This window comes from Synchiropus splendidus, chromosome 1, assembly GCF_027744825.2.
Source record: "Synchiropus splendidus isolate RoL2022-P1 chromosome 1, RoL_Sspl_1.0, whole genome shotgun sequence".
Classification (NCBI taxonomy): Eukaryota; Metazoa; Chordata; class Actinopteri; order Syngnathiformes; family Callionymidae; genus Synchiropus; species Synchiropus splendidus.
In genome coordinates this window covers 9518210-9528450 of record NC_071334.1, presented here as the reverse complement: position 1 = coordinate 9528450, position 10241 = coordinate 9518210, and positions in this window count along the sequence as shown.

The window sequence follows — 10241 nt, the reverse complement described above, 5'->3', positions numbered from 1 at the left end:
CGCAGAGAGGAAGTGAGGGAGACCGAGACGAAAGGAGCAGGAGTGATTAGGACGTCAGTTTTACCAGAATATGACCTCAGCAATTTATTGTGAGGATCATCAATAACAATCTCTCGAGCGTTTTCACTGTGACCACCGTACTTTCCCTTTTTACGAATCAATAAACCACAATGGCATCGACTGTTGAATGCCCATTAAACCCAAAAGCCCGAGACTTGACAACAAAACCACACTTGACTAAATTTTGGCGAGTTACTTCTCTGTCAACACTTGACAAAAGCCCTTCCAGTGACCCCTCACCATCAATATGATTTCAGCAACTGACCACGCAACTGTATGGCTCTGTCCCATTTCTCACCCTAACACTAGCACTTTACACTAGCGCTTGGTTTTGAGTGCGCTATGAAGTGGATGACGAAGTGAAGCGATTCATGCCCCTAAGAATTGGGAACACTTCATGACGTCACACGTAAAAACATATCTAGTGTTGGAGATGTTTTGGAAATGCCAGCTCCAACGTTTTTGCAACCTCTTGCATCGGCACTGATAACCTCACTTGGTTTGGTGAACCAGTGGAGAAGAAATGGGCGGAGGCGAAGCCGGCTGTATTGTTCATGGTATTGTTCATGTTATCAGACACGGTAGACCACTTTGTGGTCGCTAACATGTGATACAAGATAAAGTAAACAAAGGGAAGAGTAGTCCTTGTTACTAAAATGTCCCTGTTGTCCTAGCCAACATTGTTTTTAAGTTAAAGTACTTTATTTTTTGCACGCTTCATATTCCCACTTGGTTCCAAGTCAGCTCCGGAGCTCCCTCGGTTTGAAGGGACCATTTCAAATGGTGAACAGCGAGTGCCCTCAGTCATTGGAGTATTGGGACACACTACACTGACATGTGATGGACACACCAAACCGAGTGTTAGGGTCAAAACCGAGTGTTAGGGTGAGAAATGGGACACATCCTATGACTTGCTTTGACCAACCTCAACAAGTGGGAGATGCTTTGAATCTGCTGTCCAGGTGGTGTTGTGTGCTGCCCTTGTATTGGAAAGACATTGAGCAATGTCAGCTGGCAGGAGTCGAACCACACAGCAGTCATCAGAAAAAAAACCAGCCCCTCAACCCCATATCATATCATCCCGACAAGAAGGGCTGATTTGCTTAGTAGCCAGTTGTCTGAGTTCACTTAAATATATCAGATACAGTCTGAGAACACTGAATACAAAGATCTGAATATGTATTTTGAATGGGTCATAAGCATTGTAGACCGTTTTTTAATGCCTGCCTCTTGGTAGAGAGAGAAATGCTGAAAATGTCAGTGATAGGTTTTCCAGCGTAAATTAATTCCTACGATGACCTGGTCAGCTCCTACAAGTCAATACCTGGATCAAGTGACAATGGGCCCAGCTCAATTTAAATCCTCCAGAGACATGTGAGAACCTGGTTGGTGGAAGTCGTCCAACAGCAAATGTTCCAGTGCGCAGGCCAAAATTCTGGCGTTGAAAACATGGTAGAAGACGTACAGGACGAACTTGAAATGACTTGGCCAACTTGGCAGTGGGTGACTTTTTATTTGGAAAAGCATGAAACACAGCACAGTTCCTTCTGCGGTCCGAGACCAGTGACCACCAGCATCTCTCCACCACCAGGTGGAGGAACTTGGAGATGGTGGGTCAGTAGACAGCAGCATGTCATGCTCAAACATGCAATTGTACTGATCAAAATACCTTATTTTTCATTAAAAATATAGACATTTTATGGCAGCTGATACTTACCGCTCAACACCAACATTTAGCCATCAGTTCAGTGGATGTTACTGCGATGCCTTAAATTCCAGATTTTATGTGATGCACTTCATTTGCTCACAGAGTAGTAGAAGTTGCTCACAGAAGTAGAGACTAAAACGCTTCCTCCCCAAACCAACAGAGAGCAGACAGTCTTACAGCTGGATTCCATTTGCTCGAGTAAATCTTTTAACACGTCGTGAAACTAATTCAACATTCCCACCTAAAACCTTCTCTCACAACTTGCATCTTTCCATGTTGGACCATTTATTCTTGAAGAAGTCGTCAGCGAACCTAATAGTTTCCTTCAGGCTAAAAATATATCAAATAGACTCGCTAAGTTGATGATCAAGCTGAGGAGCAGAATCCTTAGAACCACCTGCGACTTAAGTTTAATCATGCCGTAAATCTGTAGTGGTGAACTGTTGCGGAATGAATGACGAGTGGTCTTCATCATGGAGGAAAGGAAATGGGACAGTGTTTGCAACAAGAAAACAAGTGGGTTGTAAAGCTGACGCCAATCTTCGTGAGATTCATCTTTCACAGATATTTCTGCAGTACATTTGGTCGAAAAAAAAGTTAGACAATAGTTTGGGATGGTTGTGATCCAAGTACCGTAATTTCCGGACTATGGAGCGCACCGGAATATTAGCCACACCCACTAAATTTAAGAAGGAAAATAGATCTTGTTCATACATAAACCGCCTATCGGTGGACAGGTCAGTGATGTACCGGCTTCAATTCGTAACTAGTTTTGAAAATGGGGTCCAGCATTGAGAGTGAGAAAATAGCGGAAACAAGATGCGTAATACGTAGCGTCTTGATTTATCCACGCTGCTCTCACAATAGACAAGGTGCAGCTCTCCAGTCGGGATCAAGTCAGCGGCCGAAACCCCACCTGCTTGTGTTCACGTAGGACTTTTGAGCCGAACACACTTTGTCTAGAGACAGCGTCTCAAATCTTTTATTCACATTGAAGCCCTCAAAATGCTCTGTTTTCGCCGGCGTGCTCAAAGTTCCGACACCATTGCCGGTCACAGCGGGTGCTGCGTCCAGGAGATCAACTCTGTTGACGGAGCTGCGGACACGCAAGTAAAAAAAGCGCAGTTTGAGTGTTTTAAGGGTAAATAAAAAGCCTCTGATTTCATCGCCTCTGATTTAATCTGATTTCATCCTGTAAAAATCCATATAATAGCCGCGCTGTTGTTTAACCCGCAGTGCTCAGACCACAAGAAAAAAGCGGTGGCTTATAGTCCGGAAATTACGGAATATAAAACATTCAAATTTTGTCGCACCTTTTTCAGCAGGCACTGGGAAGTGGGCTGAGCTAAGCCATGATGTCATAAGGTGAAAGGTCTCGCACTAATAGCTAAGCGTAACTGACCAATTTGAACCGTGGAAGAAAACGTGGATCGTGGATTGGATGGATGCATCTTGTGCTGATGCTTCAATGCCTCAGTGTTGCGTGTTGATGCATGACGCTTTAACAATTCTAGCAGGTCCCGCCTTCCGCGGCATATTCTGACGCCATGGGCAGCGAGTCATGTAAAATATTTACCTAGGTTGGAGTTAGTTAATAAATGGTACGGTGCTTCTTTCGTTCACACCTCAATAAAATGCACTTTAAAGCCTCTGAAACAGCACTTCGTTTTCGTCATGGTGATATCAACACCATCACTAAGGAGGCGAGCCATAACAGGTTATATATAGAAAGTGCCATCTACCATAACTTAGTGTGTCAACATGCAATGCTGAAGGCTGCCTTTGGTGTCTAGGGCACAAATGTGAATGAATCAGCCTTCCGTGCTGCAGGTTGAGGCACTGGGCATTTCTTACAGTGCCACTTGGTATTCACAGTAACTATTGTGACCGGTGAAACAGAGTCAGGAGGGGAAAGATTTGATTCAGTTGAAGGAAAACATGCCAACATGAAACACAGTACGCTGTTTATGTTTTTAAGAGTATGTGCATGTGCGGAACTGACCATTATCCTTTATAGAAAAGTAATAAAAGCAAAAGTCCTGGGTGTGAACATCACCAGGACCTTCCTTTGGGAATTTGTTATTATTATTTGTTTGTATATCATCCAAAATATTGTCCATTTAACAGGTCAAGTGTCCAACGTCGCTTACTTGAAAGCTTATGTAGACGCACCATTACTTCCAGTCACGGGATCAACCGACCTGGCGTCTGAGAGGTGGGGCTTTGAACTAGCATAAGTCAGTGGTCAATATTGCGCATGACTGAGGATGACTGCAACTGAAACAAATATTCCAACTGCAACCAAAAAATTCAGATATGAATTGCGTATTGAGAGAAATACCTCATCATCCTCACATTAAGGACGGCACTTCATTGTGTTGCTGCATTTCCCAGACTATATTGAGGGACCTACAGCAACATACCAGCGCACCTCCATGATAACTTTGTACATGAATACTTATTCACAAATGCTAACATCATCACTGGCAAGTTTTTACTAACATTGTGTTGTGTGTTTAAGTCCATTATTGGCTTTGAATATTTAGTTTTCAAGGACAAATGACTTTTTTCAGACAGAGGTTAGGTTGGGTCGGAGCATTAAACCTCATCGAAAGGCATCGCAAGTTAAAATCCGTTCCCCACATGTTGAAACACCAGATTTATATCGTTGAGTCCATCTGAGAATTTGTGTTTTCTTTTTTTTTTTTTTCTAGAGAAGTGAAAGACCCTTATAACAGGATCATTCCTGCAAATAAACAAAAGTGCCCCAAGAATAAAAGCGCGACAGAAGAGGGCTTTTGAATCGGTGATCGATGAGGTGGCTTTATTTGACTTCAAAGGGCTGTTCAGGGGGAATTTTGGCCGCCCATTGGTTCTACGGTGGTTTGGGTTGGTCATGTGATGCGGGGAAACCTTCCCCTGCTGTTCGCAACAAAAAGAGCAAAAACAATCAAACCCTCTCAGTCTGGCGCAACATATCAATGGCTGTTTTTCTCTCACCATTCCCCATCTTTTCGCCTCTTTTCCTTCCTTTTGGCATTCATTTTTATTGGTTGCCTTGTTTTGTAAGCTGTGAACCCCAAACTTCCCCCCTTTTTTTCTTTAGTGATGGGTGCGTGCCAGGAATATCTATAAGCACTCATATCGTGAGTTGTGTTAACTCTCTGTGTTTTCTTGCATTTAACTTAGTTGTGTTTGAGCAACGTGGGACACTGTGACCCCGTCTTGCAGTGGCAAACACAGTTATATAATGCAGCCCACATTCTCTCTGTTATAACAAGTCAAAGTTCCACCTTGCACTTTACATGATTTGGCTACGCTACAGTAAATCCAGAATTGCGAGATGAAGAATTAATGACATGCTTTCAACTGTAACAGGAAGCTTTTTACATGTGTAACATGAGCAACTGTTTAAACACAGTAGTAGTCATTCATTGTGTGGCAATAACCACACCTTTGTCAACATCCTTATCCTTTGTTGCTGTACTGAAGCACCGTTCATCCAACCATTCAAAGAACGACCTGGTTTCCAAACACATTCTCACTCTTGCACCGTCGACTATCGGCTGTTGCCAAGTCGATATTTGGTACCACGGTGACGGAGAAGTCATCGTTGCATCAGGCTTTCAAATGAGTCACATTTATCCTCCCATGGCATTTCCTCACACCAGACTTATGAGGTTTCATGAGACTCATTTTTATATACACTAGATGGAACTCTCTACTCTAAAAGTTTGGGATTTGAACTGCCATTTCAATGAGACCTCGCACCATTTCTAAACTGAGAGCGGCACCCATTGAAGAGTGAAAGTAAGGACGCTGTTGCATGAAGCCTGGGGAAGCATCATAAACAAGGTGGTCACCACCAACTCTGTCGACTGATGTCAGCAGACTCCATGAAGGCTCCATCGACTGCAGCCTAGATCAGAACAGAACGTGGAACAGCATGGACTGGTCACACCGCACATATGAGAAGGGTCAATGTTGTCTGCATCTGCTGAGGAGCCAGTGGGTCTCCGGTCCGAACAGGACACTGTCTTTTTATTACTGTGTGGTGTGATTTCACAGTGAGACAGAAAGAGACTAACCAGACTTGTCAGGAGGGTTGCCTCCTCTTCAGGACTACTCCTGGACTCCATGGTGGTGGTGGGTGAAAGGGTGATGTTGGCTTAACTGACACATACTGTATCATGGACAACCTGTCACCCGAGTACGAGATTGTGGCGGCTCCTCCAGCAGCACACTGGTACAGTGCTTTAGTGCAAATTAAGTTCCATTTATCACCACAACAATACAAAGACAAATGCTGATGGTCTCATGAAGCTTCATGAAACAGCATCCTCATTCACAGACGGCAAATCTCTGCTCTGAAATCTTTGGATTTGAACAAACATTGAACATCAATGAAACCTCACATCATTAAAAAAAAAAAGATACAGATACAGATACAGTACGTATACAATTACTGCTTATGTTTCAATAAATACTTAGCAATTTACTACTTTTTAACTAAGCACCGAACAGTACAGGGAGTAATGTGTTAGTAAACAGGTCAATCTTCAAATGGACTTCTGCGCAGCAGACAGTAATTACCAGTCTGCACACCGGCTAATAAAACACCTTTCGTTGCTCCCTGTAATGAACGATTCGTCATCTGAAAGGATGTGTGTGTCACTTCTTTCTCCTTTGGTGATTCACCAGCAGCTAACACTCAACATCCTGGACTTTGGAGGCATCGCCCCAAACAGTCCTTCAAAGAATACAATAAACAAAAAGTACAGAATACAAATAAAAAAAAAGAATCCAAATAAAAAAAAAAAAAACCAAAGCAAATAAAGCCAGATCAGACAGGCTGCGTCCTCATTCAGCGACTATAAAGATCCTGATGCAGTGGAATATTGTCACTCGATGCATCAGCAGGAGAGAAGGTAGTGTCCCATCGGTTTTCACTTACAGTGAATGAGAGTGTTTTAGTCGCCGACATTGATCTTTTCAAAGTTTAAATGACGTCACCTTCAACTGCCGTTTCTATGAGACAGCTTCACAAGACGGACTGCTAATTCCTTCGAGCACCTCGGGACACGTGTTGAGGACTTTCACAGATGTCTATTGCTTAAAATAACCGCTGGAGATGTGCATTTAGGCGCAGCACAATACATTTTATTTGGCTCAAATTCTCATGTCAGAGCTTGTTCAACTCTCACCTTGATACACTCAAGAAACCGAATTGCTACACGCGCTTTGATTGTACGGCTCCAATAAAGCAGATTAAATGAGCGAGTTATAACATTAGGTGTCTCTGCACAAGAGGAAGGAAAGCAATTTGTGGCTTGAGGGCATTTTAACAGCGCCTGGCTTCCTGTCTTTTTATCATCTGCACACATGGAACAGTGGTGGAAGAGCTGCTGGATTACCCCCAAAACACATCTGCGTCCCCCTCGTCTGATGCGATGACCCTCATGGTCAGAGCATCAAACCCAGGTTGTGAGCTTCACCTTGTAAATCAGTAAGAGGAAGTCATTGGGGCTCATAATCTACAAAGTTGTGAAGGAATGAAGTCAAAACGGTCAACAACAGAAAAGAGTTGTGTAAAAACAGAAGTGCACTGTGCTCCAACATCATTCTGGAGAAAGAGGTGATAAACGGTCCGGAATAAAAGTCCAGATAAATTCACCTTGTGTGGTTGCTCCGTCGCTGGGTCAACAGATTTCGTAAATCACGTCAGTTATCTGGCGCGTGTAGTCTGGGTTTTACGATAATAGTCTGGAAGGTGAGGCATCGACCCAGATGTTGATGGTCTCTCTGCTAGTAAATTAAGCTCCAGCGAGATACACAAACCCGAACGCTGCTGATGCCATCGATGGCTGTAATGCTGATCGGATGATTCAACGCCTCGGAGAACTTGAAGTACAGATTTTTTGGCGGGGAAGAATAAGGTCACTGGTTTTAAATTGCACTTAACAGAACTTGGGCTACTTCATTGTTGACTCTACATAAGTAGTAAATGTTTTCTGGGCCTCCACTAACTTCTTGATAGCTGTAATGTTTCATATGACTGGCGCAACTCTGCAGGCTTTAAGCAAAGATCTTTTTTTTTTTAGTGGGCATCCCTTTGTTTTAGATGGGAACAGTAGTTTTTGGTTACATTTTTATGTTTCTTTCTCTTAAGGTGTAATTTATTGACTAATTGTTGAACGTCCCTGGGAGACGCAGTTGCATATAGAAGCAATGGACCTTCAACTGAATTGGTTCCCACTCAGGCAGCATTCCCTAACACCCCAGGCAGTCCTTCACCAGTCCAACCCATGGGGTAAGGGTTAGGCCATGTGGTGGCGCTCCATAAGGTACCACTCATGGTGGTCACCTGATGACACTTGGTATATACAGTACCTCATGATCATGAGCTTGGCTTTTGGTGCCAGCGTGAAGGTACGATGAAATCGCCTGTGAGTATCTCAACTGCTCTTCCATCTTGTGCGCTGTGCTGCTGCAAAACATGGGTCTGATTTCTCACACTCTGTTGCGCTTCTCCGCTTGGCATCATCTTGTAACTCTAGCACATATGGGCACAATTCACCCCCCCAGGTAAAAGTAAACGTTTCGCGCCCCCAACTCTCCGCCGCCTCTGTAAATAGTATCATTTGTCTATAAATTTATTACAAGTACACCGCTGCATAACATTGTATCCTTGTTAACATTAAACAAAAGAAAAAAAGTAAGAAATATACATCAACTTACAACACTAACACTACAGTTTATTCTAGTACAGCAATAGTAGTATGTTGTTGGAGGTCACATGCAAATTTTTGCAACTTTTTATCACATTCAGCTTAGTCACCATGGAGAACGGGAGGAAAACATATAGTGTCTTCAGGCCATTCTGGCTAATTCTAGGGAGTCTAGTGCACAGGACACCCAAATACAATGCTTGCTAAAAGTCTGCACCTCTGCATCTGAAAGGGAAATATGGGCCTCCGTTTTCCCACTGTAGATAACCAGGAGAAAATATTGTCCGTCTCCTTATTACTTCTCCATAAATGCATTTTTTTCAATATTGCCACTACCTCCAGTTCTGGCGATGACAGGATCATCTAGTACCCAGTAACCAACCGCTGTTCAGGAGTTCAAATCTGTCTCTCCAGTCCAAACATGTTTGGGACGACGTGCACCCTGACACCACAGCATTGCCATTACCTCATGAGAACGTTGGAAATACAACAAGTATTCCCATCTTAAAAGAAAAAAAAATTGACATTCTCCAGTATCTTGAATCCAGGTCGTGTTTTCACAGGATCTGCTCAGAACTACATTACAGCAGTCGAGTTTCCAGGGCTGTAGTGGAAAATGGGGCCTTTATCTGAAAACGGAGACCACACAAGAGCCACAGAGGCATTAAACTTTCCCACTAAAAGTTTATGGAGTTAATTTTGTTGCTACATAGCAAAACCAAGCCCAGTGTGTGCCTCCCTAAAAATAGAAACCAGCGCAGCAGCTTAAGTACACGCTCTCATAGAAAAAGAAAAAAAAAGAGCGAGGCAGGTAAGTGCTTGCAGGGAATCCTCAGGATGAAGGGTTTTCCCGTAATTCAGGAAGTCAGGAAGCTGACGCATTGCAAGCCGATCCATGTGGCGGGCGTGTTTGTGTTGCCCCCCTCACTGGGTCACCGAGGCTCACAAGTCAACAATTTACGGCGCTAATTTCAGGTGACATAATTCCTCTGTCTGTTTTCATGTCGGATCATTAGCGGCTCAGTCGAACGTCTGCGGTAGTTTACAAGAATCCCTGCGGAGGGTGAGAAAAGCAAACCAGGCCTTTAATAAATCTCCAGGCCGGGACACGTCTCGCGTGGCCCGTGTGTGGATTTATGTCGTGTGCGAGGAAGAGCGGGCTACTGTGAGGCTGCTCATGGTGGGATAGCATCGAGAGGCTTCACCGACCTTTTCTGACTTAAATTTAAAGGGAAACAGTGATGAGCTTGATCCTGCGGCACCTCATCCGTCAGACCGAGGGCACATCGGGTTGACGTTACCGATCACATGATTGAATCAGCCAGGTCATTGAAAGACAGAAATATCGGATTCCTTTTCAGTTATTTCTGTCAAAATCTTACAGCGTTCGAAAATGTTGCTGTATTTTTCTTATCCATTTCCTTAGAAAAGTAATGGTGCTCAATGCTAGTCTGTGTTAGTCTTCAAACATTTACGGGAGGTTATCGATTGGGTGTCATAAGTCTGTTGAACATTGTTATTATGTTGTAATTACTAAAATTTTAAATCAATACATATTAAGTGAAAATACGATTCTGCAAGGTTTTTTTTCTGCTCTGACTAATGAATTAAGCATAACTAGTTGGTCAAGTAAATTCATTTTCAAAGTAAAAGAGTAGTCCCATTCCATTGTATTTAAAATTGTAGCCAAAGTTGCTGTTCAGGAGAAGGAGCAAAATGCAGGTACAAAAAGAAACATTACAGTA